The 11,055-nt window shown below is 36.6% G+C and overlaps 1 long non-coding RNA gene across 1 annotated transcript; it reads right to left on the reverse strand.

Annotated features, from left to right (window-relative positions):
* Positions 1-2,144: 2,144 nt before the first annotated feature.
* On the reverse strand, positions 2,145-4,347 carry LOC129754723 (uncharacterized). Its single transcript, XR_008739068.1, has 4 exons — positions 4,294-4,347; positions 3,881-4,208; positions 3,515-3,812; positions 2,145-3,444 (listed from the first exon to the last, which is right to left on the reverse strand). It is a non-coding gene; the product is annotated as an uncharacterized LOC129754723 (long non-coding RNA).
* Positions 4,348-11,055: the final 6,708 nt, after the last annotated feature.

Consider the following 11,055-nt stretch of genomic DNA (forward strand, 5'->3'; position numbering starts at 1 on the left):
TTTTTTAAAGATTGTCTAATGTATATTAGAGTTATCAAACAAGATATGCAGAAAAAAATCAAAAAACAAATTAATTTATTTTTTGAAAAAAGTAATTTTTAGAAAAATCGCTGTTATTTCTTAAGATTAGCAAATTCTTGCAAATTGTTTATTCTAAATCAATCACAAACACCTTTCTGCACCCAATTCACAAGGTTTGGAAATAATTTGCGAAATTGTATTGAAATAAATTGAAAATATCTAAAATTATTTTTAACTCATCATGAATGCTAAATGAAAAAAATCGCCTCGACCAGGAATCGAACTCGAGTTTTCAGATTATCTCTTTGACACCTTACCAATAGGTAAATCGTCAGATGTAAATAAGTCAAGTGTATAATTCAGTTAACTTAGATTTACAGGCAGAAATTGCTCATCTTGCCCCGATTGATGATGCCTATGGTGCCCCTACAGTGACTGATTTTCAGATTTCGGCACAAAAATTTAAAATGCATTTTGAAACGTTTATTTCTTCTTTTTTCAAGTTTCATTCAGTTGGGAAATTGACTTTTTTAGTGTCTGAACACGAAATAATGATGTAACTCACATATCATAGCTGTTTTCTATGGTCCTCCTTAATGTGGCCATTATGCTCTTATTTTCCCTAAATGAGAAAAAAAGATCGAAAGATCGAATCGAAAATAAACTGATCTAATCGATCTTTTCCTGGCCGAAGAATCGATCCAAAAAATCGAAAATCGGAGTTTAAAAGATCGATCCTCCAAGGATCGATCCAAGATCGACCAATCCTAATCCTAACACACTTAAAACATAAGAGCCCTCTTTCATCACTGTAGGATACTGTCACAACCCGTGCAATATTCATCACTTCTTATTCCTGAATCAAACAATCATCCCTAGCATCAAGCCAACAGCCGCCGGCGCGGCGGCTCAATCCGCAATGCAATCGAACCGCTTCTTCCAATTCACTCACACACCTCTATGATGCCGAAGGTTTGAAGTTCATCACAAACACTATCACCACAGCACTGAAACCTAAATTTTAGCAGCTCAATCGATCTATAGACGCCATATTTTCTTCATTGAAATGCGATTCAAACCTCTCTAAATGCTCAATTATTCTTCACAAGATATTGCCACCACATTTTTTCTTTTCAGACATATTTTAGCTCGTTTTTACTCCTATTCATCACTCCCCTCACAAGCCCCATACTTGTCTTAATTAGCAAGGCGTCACGTCGACCACCTCGCTCGGAAACATAAAACCACTCCGATTCCACGCTCGTAACACCTTCTTCTATTAAAACACCCTTTAACACCATTTCCGGGTAACAAACTTGCAAAAATTGCAATTATTCAATAATTTAATTATTGCGAGACATTGAAAAACACTAAACCCTCCTTCCATGATGAAAAAATACGCAGCGAACGGGAGAAAAACCAGCGTACCGAACCCGACGAAAGCACGACGAAGACTGTGCAGTCTACAGGTGAAACGTTAGTCTTCATTAAAATTTTACTATAATTTACAAAATCAAGCAATCGATTGGTAAAGAAAAAAATGTTTGATGAAAAAACAGTTTTTTATGCTTCTTCAGAACACTATGTCCCAGAATCCCTTTCACACTAGTGATTCAGTGCAACCCCTTCCTGTCGTCCGATTCCGCACATAATGATAGAAACAACATGTTTTGTTCAGCAAAGTTTGAGTGCACAAAAACTCGCATCTTTTGATGGCATTCCCGCATGAATCAGTATTATAAAATAACGATTGCCATTATCTTCTTCCTAAGACACATGAAAGATTAGCTTTATAGTTTTGGATTATTAATGTACGATTAAGGTAGTCTTTTTTCCATGACATGGAATCGTTTGGACGCACTTTACGATACAGCGAACGGGTCGTTAAGTAGAGTAACCATTCATTTTTTTTGCTTTTTTCTTTTCCGTGACCCGGTTTGTATGATACGTGTAATCTTCACTTTATGATCATTTAAGAGAATATTGACGATAGAACGTATCTTCAAACAATAATAAAAAGACAAAAAATCATCTTGGCGGGACGATTCGTGGTATGGTTGGTAATAAATAGTAATATAAATAAATTTGATAATAGAAATGTAAAATATTTGTGTTTTTTCCCAGAGTTTATTACAAAAGTCGTTTAATAAGTTGTTACATTAATTTTTCCTGTAGTTTTAACACTAGTAAATAAATTAAGATTTGACTAACATTTCTAGGCTTCGTGAGATGCAAACGAGCTTTCGAAGCCGATCTATACGTTCAGCAACATTCCCTAATGCTTTACATAATCTTTTAATTAAGTTTAACAATTAAAACTGTACTTCCTATAGTACATTTTTTTATCTAACAATTTCCAAAAACATTTACAGAGTACTAAACCATAAAACCATTTTTTGATTCCAGTCAAAAAAAAGATACATCGAATTCAAATTTTCACTTTGAATAAACAAACATTTGGTTCTGAAATCTTCTTAAAATAGATTTTGTTATTTTGGTTTGGCATTTTGAATTATATCATATTTTATTCTCGAAAAAACTGATTTCTGCTACTATTTTTCCTGTTCAACTCTGATTCAAACTTATTTATGTGGAAATGATTATGGGATATTACTTCGTCAGCTGATTTTGATTGAGGAATTAAAAATACGATTTTTGTTCTGTGACAAATTAACAGACTAAATTACTAAATTATCTTCGAAGCATAAATTAAACATCCTGATATCTTAAATTTATCCTGAATTCAACAATGAAATGAAAAATTGCAATTGCTCGTTGATGAAAACAAATTAATCTTCAACATTGCTGATGAAACATTCAAAAATTTATAAATATAAAATTTACAAACACCTCATTGAAATTTTTCATGTGACCCTTCTATTCCATCGTTGCATATTATGTTGTTTTTACTCGCATCTTTGGGATGTTCGAAAAAACAGAATAGCAGGTTAGATGGTGACTTAATTGCATCTGACTAGTTCAATTTTTAGACGGCATTTCCGGTAAAGGAGTTGCTTCGGAAAGATGTCGTACTAAGTAGCTTTTAGCAAGGTTTTCCTTCGCGTCTTTTATCAAGGCAAGCCTTTAGCACGCTGACAACTTTCGAGCAATGTGAAACATTTAGAAGCAGACGCTCCTGTCAGAACTTAAAATTTCGGTTTTTTCTGGCGCTTATGCTCTGTAAATAGTGTAACCACACTCAATTTTTGATGGACCTTTCTTTTCTCCAGGAAAAAGTTTTTAGAGACTAGGTCTTCGTTAGATTGGTCGTTCAGGGTGGTTGTTTCATCGATGCAGTCAATCGGTGGCAAGCGTATCGGGACATGCTGGGCATGCACTGTGGAACCAGCTCGGTGGGCGGTGGCGCCGTGACGGTGGTTTTGACCATAACTCCGCAGGTACGCAGGGTTTCACAAAACATTACTGAAATAAATAACTTTATTATATTCTCATCAATTACGGAAGCAATTTCAAAACGAATCATTATACTTACACCAGTGCTTACACAGTCTGGATTCCACTGGAGATAATCGCAGCTCGCAGAACAAGTTCTTCGGTTCCGAGGACTGAAGCACCTCACCGTTGAGATCAATTTTTGCATTCAGCGCTGTCAATCCACTCTTTATATTTTTGTCGATTGGCAGCAAAATTGATTGTTTGAATACACAAATTACCGTGGCACTATTTGAACTATGACAGCCACTGCCATCAATCCCGGCTACTGTTTTCAATCCAACACATCCGCCTCTGCCTGCAACGTCTCTGGACCGTACTGTAGCTCAGGCTAAATCCTAGAACGTTTAATAAATGTAAAAGTTGATTTAATTTTGGAAGGGTAAACTATTGGTTGATTGCTTACCTATTGCTCTATGAGATTCGATATTTCGGAAGCGACGGATTGAAACCCGCAGTCATGCATTCCGCCACTACTACCTATAGCCACATAGGAAAGCGGCACTGTGTGTACGTACAAACCTTACTGTAATTTCAAGCAAAACTGTTAATTAAATATTACATGCAGACCGCGATAAAAACTTTTCCTTCCACTTTTTTATGATTCTATTGAAGCTGTTTACATCGGATAACACGTTGTTTGTTATCAGATGAAGATGATGGATGATGAAGACCAGAACGAGTACAAATAAGTCTATTCAAGAGAAACCGAAATCCAGATCCGAATGTTTAACCTAAAAACAAATGGATTTAAAAGCTTTAAATGTTCGCATTCATGGACAATCTTGATCCTACAGGTAATATGGTATGGGTACTCACCTTCCGAGCTGGAACCTGTGGTGGTTCTGAAGAAAGCGTTTTTTCTTAATTCTTCCTGACCTGGAACAATTTGACCAACATCCGGAACAAACAATCATGATTTACTCCGGAATCGTTTTTTTCGCTGCTTGCAGCACCTGCTCCTCCGGTGCTGCGATCCCAGGTGCGAAAGAATGTTTTATGGAGACATAGTACTCTCTACCTACCGATGAAGTTTGAGCACGCATTTTGTGTTATAATTCACGGGTTTTAACATTTTCAAACATAACTTTTCTAAATATTTTTGCTGGTCAATAAAATGATGCAATAACAAAAGAGAAGTTGAGACACACTGACGCTTCACTCGAGACACCCTACATTCAGATGCGCGAAAATTTCCATTTTTTTCTAAAATCATTCATCCTGTATTACAGAAATCTTTTTTTATCGTTCCTAGCAAAGGCACCATCAGCAAAGTCGCCAGACAAATCGTGACGATTAATGTAATCAGAACCAAATGATTCAGACGATTAGCTGAACGGTTTTTGATTATGCGGGTTGGTATTCAAAATATTTTACGCTTGGTAAACATTTTAGTCAGTTGAATACAAAATTTTTGGACAAACAAAATTTTTTTTCTTGAAAAAAGCTTGCTTATTTTCAATTTTGATTCAAATTTAGCCCAAAAAAAATTATAAAAATATAAAATTTTTAAATTTTATGAACATTTTTGAACCAAGAATTTATTTAAATCAAATATTATGAAAGTGGTCTTTTTTCAAAGATCGCGTTTGCGAAACCTCTAAACATGTTTTTTTTTAAGTCGGCCCCATACAAAAGTTTGTTCTGCACATCCTAATCTACCATTTGAAGGGTGAGCCCCCAGATTCCCAGAAGTTATGCAATTTCGGGACACCCTGATATTCATGCATTGCATTCCTAGGCACGGCAAGCCACCGCATCCCCCCAGTATGCTATTCACTCTGGGTGGGGCAATTGGTAGACTCCAGATACCATGTACCCCTACGCCATAAAGTCCACATGCGGCCTCAGGTGATAATTCCCATCCGGACCTGCATCGAAGGCTGCACCCGAGATGGGAGACCAAGTCCGCGCTTAAGCGCTCATCGGCTTACTCAATTTCAAGTCAAAACTCCAGCATATATCCTGCCTCTTGTTACGATCCAAGATAAAGGATCTCTCCTCAGACGACTCGAGGTCCGGGCTTTACTCGTAACTCGTGGCTCGCTTGGTTTACACGACTATCATGCTTTCTGTTTGAGAACACTGCTAGAGATCAATGATCTCTCCTCTAACGACTCGAGATCTTGGCTCCGCTTGGTTTGGTTCGAGGCCCACTCCTCTTTGCATGTCGAATCGAGAGCAGGTTATCCTATACTCGGGACTGTCACCACAGCACACGTGCGGGTCTTTAACGCTTGCGACTCAGATGAATCCTGACGGTGATGTCATCCTACCCGACTCGAGTGGCTCATCCGACGGCTACGTGAGACCACTCTACCCGAGAGTAGATCGCGACGTAAATACTCTTCCCCCTACGAGTTCGGCTGCGGAGAAGGTTTTGGCTTATCCCCACAGCCTCCCTTGCAGAGGGCGCCTTAGACTCGAATACTCCGGGATGGTAACGTTGGAGGTATCCTACACACAGACGCGCAACGTACCAGGCAGCTCGACACACGCAGAAGGTAGAGTCTTATCGTTGTATGCTTTACTGCCAGGTTCGGACGCACACTACTCAGATGCTTCCCGACGAAAGAGTCACCCTACACACCGGTCGTGGACTGGTGCTAGTTCCAACTCTTCTGCAGGGCAGTCATGATCCAGGTGAACCCATCGCTGACCACGCGCCAAGTATTGGCATCCTCACACATCCTCCGCACGATGTTGTCGGCTGTCGTGTCTGGTCCGCAGGCGGCAAAAATGTTAGCGCGTAACCCTTCGAACCTCGGACAGTTCAACATGATGATTGATTTTCTGCATTCAACAATAAGTATAGTACATTAAACTGTAAGATGATTTAACTATTAATACGATAGATTCAATTACATTTTTATGATTGATTTTATCAAGCCCACTATATACGTATATTGTTGATTTGCCTTGTATATTTAACGCTACAGCAATATTTTTTTAGAATAAGAATTTTATTTTATCACACAATCTATAAACATATTAAATCACATTTTTATATATTATATTTATAGTTGAAGACCTCAAATCAATCATACAATTGTAGTTGAATCTATCACATATATAGTTGACTAAATTATACCATAATAGTTGAATCTATTATATTTATGATTGATTGCAGAAGGTTAATCATCAGTTTGTAGTTAAATCTATTATATTTATAGTTGAATGCGTAAAATAAATCATACAATTTAAGTTCAATCAATCCTATTTACAGTCAAATCAATGATACTATTAAAGTTGAATCTATTATAACGATAGTTGATTACAGGAGGTTAAGCAGCCGTTTTTAGTTGAATCTTTCACATTTATAGTTGAATCAATTATACCATTATAGTTGAATATATTATACTTATGATTGATTGCAAAAAAGTCAATCAACAGTTTGTAGTTGAATCTTGTATAATTTTAGTTGAATGCCGGAATTCAACTAAACAATTGTTGTTGAATCTACCATATTGATAGTTTAATTAATCATACTAACACAGTAGAATCTGTAATATTTATAGCTTATTGGATCAATCAGCAGTATTTAATTTAATCTATTTTATTTATAATTGATAGCGAAAATATCAACTACACTTTGATGATTGATATAAATAGCTGAAATAGTTGGAACAACTATCGTCTTTTTTTCTCCGAAAACAGCTATTTGAAATAACAATATCCAACATACAACAACTGCCTGAGATCAGCCAATAAAAATGGACAAGTCCTCAAGTTATAACGCAACAGCAAAGAAGATACGGTGGAACACAATCTTCACTCAGACTAGACAACAGAATGATCAACTAAGATAAGGGGTTTTCGAAGAAATGTTCGAGATTCCCTCAATTGAAACCAGAATTATTTGTTTTGCAATAAATGATCTAAACTTGGAGTACCTAAAACATCTTAATTTTGGTCAAAACGCTCTGATAAAGACACTTCTATGGTGCGCTAAAATATTCAATGAACTAAGCTTAAATCGATGTATATTGTATAGTATGAATAATTGTTCGGTTAGGATAAGACTCTTGACCCTGAGAAACACACGATATAAAAACTTGTGTGTAGATATTTAAACGATTCAGATAAAGACATATGTAGTTTCCTACCATTTTTCATTAACACATAAAACATCCTTTTTTATGGATCTGAGTCTTAAGGAATTGTTCCGATACACCAATTTCAAAATACAACACTTACCCTCGTTCACGCTTTTCTATCTTGTATGATGTTGGTTGTGTTTCATTCATCCTTGGAAAATACATTGATCGACACTTATTGTGGACAATTTGTAAATTTTGTTTTCAGTATCAAGATTTCGGATGTTTTTTCAAGACTAGCATCTCGCACCCCGACTTTTGCAGTTGATTTGTTTCACTCAAGCCTCATTATAATTACATTCCATTACTTCGCATTTGCCATGTTCCGGTAAGATTGATGACGCTTGTTGACCATCCGAAGAGGGCGGAGGGGATGATTTATTCCCGCGTTGACCAGCCCATGTGTCAAGTTGTCACGCGTCGTCGTAACCTGTAGGTACACACCGAATGACCTTGTTTGTGGGAAGAATTAGTGCTGTGTTGAGGTTGAATGACTCAGAAGCGCATGGGCCAGACTGTTTCCGCAAGAACTTGACATGAACTTGACTGAAGTACCTACCTGACTCTTGACTGAAGCACGTGGCGCACTCAAAGGATCGTGTTTCCGTCAGATCATTTACATACCACGCCAGAATCTCCAGCGAAAGGATTTTGTCCGGGCTGCAAACCGATCCACTTGGCTTGATACGGCTACGATCAGGCAAGACTTGTTTTGTTTATCTTATTTAAATACGCTGTTGACAGAATCTTGTTTCCGCCGGGTGTTCAGCGATCCATCACTTTGAGTGAGACGAAATTTAAAAAAAAGAGACATAAATACCATCCTCTGCGTCGGAATGAATGGTCAAAACTTTTTTTTTTTATTTTGAAAAAACCTTTTTTCGGTGCATTGCGATGAGGTGGATCGGAAAAGCGAACGAATTTAGCCTCAACGGATTGCCCGGAGGGTCGCTGGCCGGAGAGGGGACAAACAACTGCATGAAAAATTATCGGAATTTGCATAAACCTGTTAACTACTGTTGACACTTTGTCGTCGCTCGGGTTAGTTTATTTGAGATGGTAGCATTTTTTCCACCTGTTTTTATTTTCTATAGCGTCATTTTTTTTTCTCTCTCTCCGACTCGGACACATTTGTTAGGGGGCCCGGCCACCGGAGGAGATTAACGGCCTTGCAGTTGCAGATAAATTTGCGGTCTTATTTAAAAACATATAAATAATGAAGGTGCTGATTCGTAAATTAAATCCCATTAATCACTGCTACTAATTAGTGATAATTTAATAAATGATAGCTCGATAACCAGACAGAAATTGCGCGAAGTTGACACTGATCAGATGTTCATATTGATAGAATTATTTTCTCGCTTGTTACAGTCTTAGCCTTATGAAAACTTACGTAATTTAAAAAAAAAACCTGAAAATCACGGTTACAAGCATACCACTTCCCTACACGCCAACCCTCAAACAAAGTTAAAAAAAAAGTCTAAATTCGTCAATCAAATCGATATACTCGTATCGGAATCAAGTGTCTAATCCTGTCGTCTACAGTCAAATATTAATTAAAAATAATTTTGAACCTATTAGTAAAATCGTAATACTCAATATTGAAGACGGAAATAATGGCTTCAAAAATATAGTTTGTGTTAATCCATGGAGATTTTTGCCAAATTAAATTTTTATGTGAATTGACTTGATCCTAAAAAGTATTTAAAACTAAATTTCGGGGGAAAAAATACGAGATACATATCTTTTTTTCGCTCAGCGTGAGTGTGTCGAATGTGATAAATTTACCAATAAAGACTATATTTGGCAAAACTGAACACAGCACAATTGGTAACTCAAAGATATGGGAGAGTGGGGAATCATGGGATATTTTTATCTATGCTCAATCAGGCCGGAAAAAATTTCAAATCCTTCTTTTGTCACTCGGAGTTGGATCATCGCAAGGGGGGAGGGGGCGGGGAGGTGTTGGAGGGGATAATAAAAAATAATGCAAAAATCTAATAAATTGGAATAACTTGTATAATAGCTTGCATACAATAGAACTGCATTCTATATCATTGCACAAAACCCATAATTGAAGTAAATTCAAAATCTGTTGGTTATTACCAATATTTTTTGGGTTTTGAAAAATGGTGGGGAATCGTGGGCCACCAAATCCAAATTGACCAAATAACATGCTTAGTTCATGAGTTGTCCCAAAACTGTTATTTCATAAATCATTTTGCAATTTAAAAGTAATGTCAGATGATGAAATTAAAAAGAGAGTTGTGTATGATCGAATAGTTTCGAAAACCTGGCTCGCGAATGTTTCGGCAAAATTCCTTATATAGGATGGTTAAATTTTTTTTCATAACTCTTCATTAAGCATAAGAAAACTTTAAAGATAGGAAAAACGTATTTTAAGTTTATTTTTTTTGTTTCGATCATAGTCGTTTTACCATCTTTATGGCATTCGCGACTTTATCAACGTTGCAGTTGGCGGATCGTTATTGAAAAACTTATCCAGTACAACTGTGTTCGATGTTTACTCTTGGGCTCGAGCTCGTGGACATCGGCTCAGGAGACAACAGACTTACCAACTGAGCTATTTATCACAAACTCATTTAAAAATATAGTTGGCCTAAGATACCCCTCAAAATGTGGCCCACGATTCCCCACAAGCTATGATTTGCAAAATGGTTGTGTTCGTGTGACTTATTGATGTTTTATCAAAAATTCCTTTTCGACGTGAAAGAATGTGACAAAACTGAGATTATAATTTATTATTCATAAACGTATGAGCATGTATTTGTTATGAACTTCAGGCTCGGCATCGATGCAATTAGCGGGTGCTTGTTTAATTATGTAAGTAAATTTATTAAGTTTTTTTAACCTTGATAAATAAAAGAAGTACATACATATATGATGCGTATTTAAGTCCATAACTTATAGAAAAAATCGCTTACGCAAAGCGAATGTGATGACAGTTGGAATGAGATTTTTATTTCAACACATATCTGAGATATTCAGAATGGCCTACGTTTCCCCATGGTCATCGTTACTCCACTCTCCCCTACTCAGTATATAAAATTTGATTCATCAGTTTCTGAGATATAGACTGTCAAGTTTATCCGGCGTAGATTTCTTCGTGCTCCTGAATGTGTTAATAATCTTGTCAGAAAATTCGCTTGACTTTGACGGTATTAAGTCTAATATCACTCAAGCTTAGGACATTGCATTTTACGATAATTCATGACGTTCACGAATTTAAACATATTTTTCATCTGAATTCAATGAACCTTTTACATCGAAACTCAAATCTTGATTATCTAAGTCCTACCTCGTCTTTAGAATGGGGTTTTGTTAAGATATATACTAAACAAGTTCAGAAACCATTTCAACATCAAGATTCAAAATTCATTCTTCGAATACTTATTTGACGCATCAACAAGTTGGTAGGCATTGCACTGGTGTTTACTACTCACAATAGTCAACAAAATTAGCA

Source organism: Uranotaenia lowii, chromosome 3 (assembly GCF_029784155.1).
Source record: "Uranotaenia lowii strain MFRU-FL chromosome 3, ASM2978415v1, whole genome shotgun sequence".
In the NCBI taxonomy this organism is placed as follows: Eukaryota; Metazoa; Arthropoda; class Insecta; order Diptera; family Culicidae; genus Uranotaenia; species Uranotaenia lowii.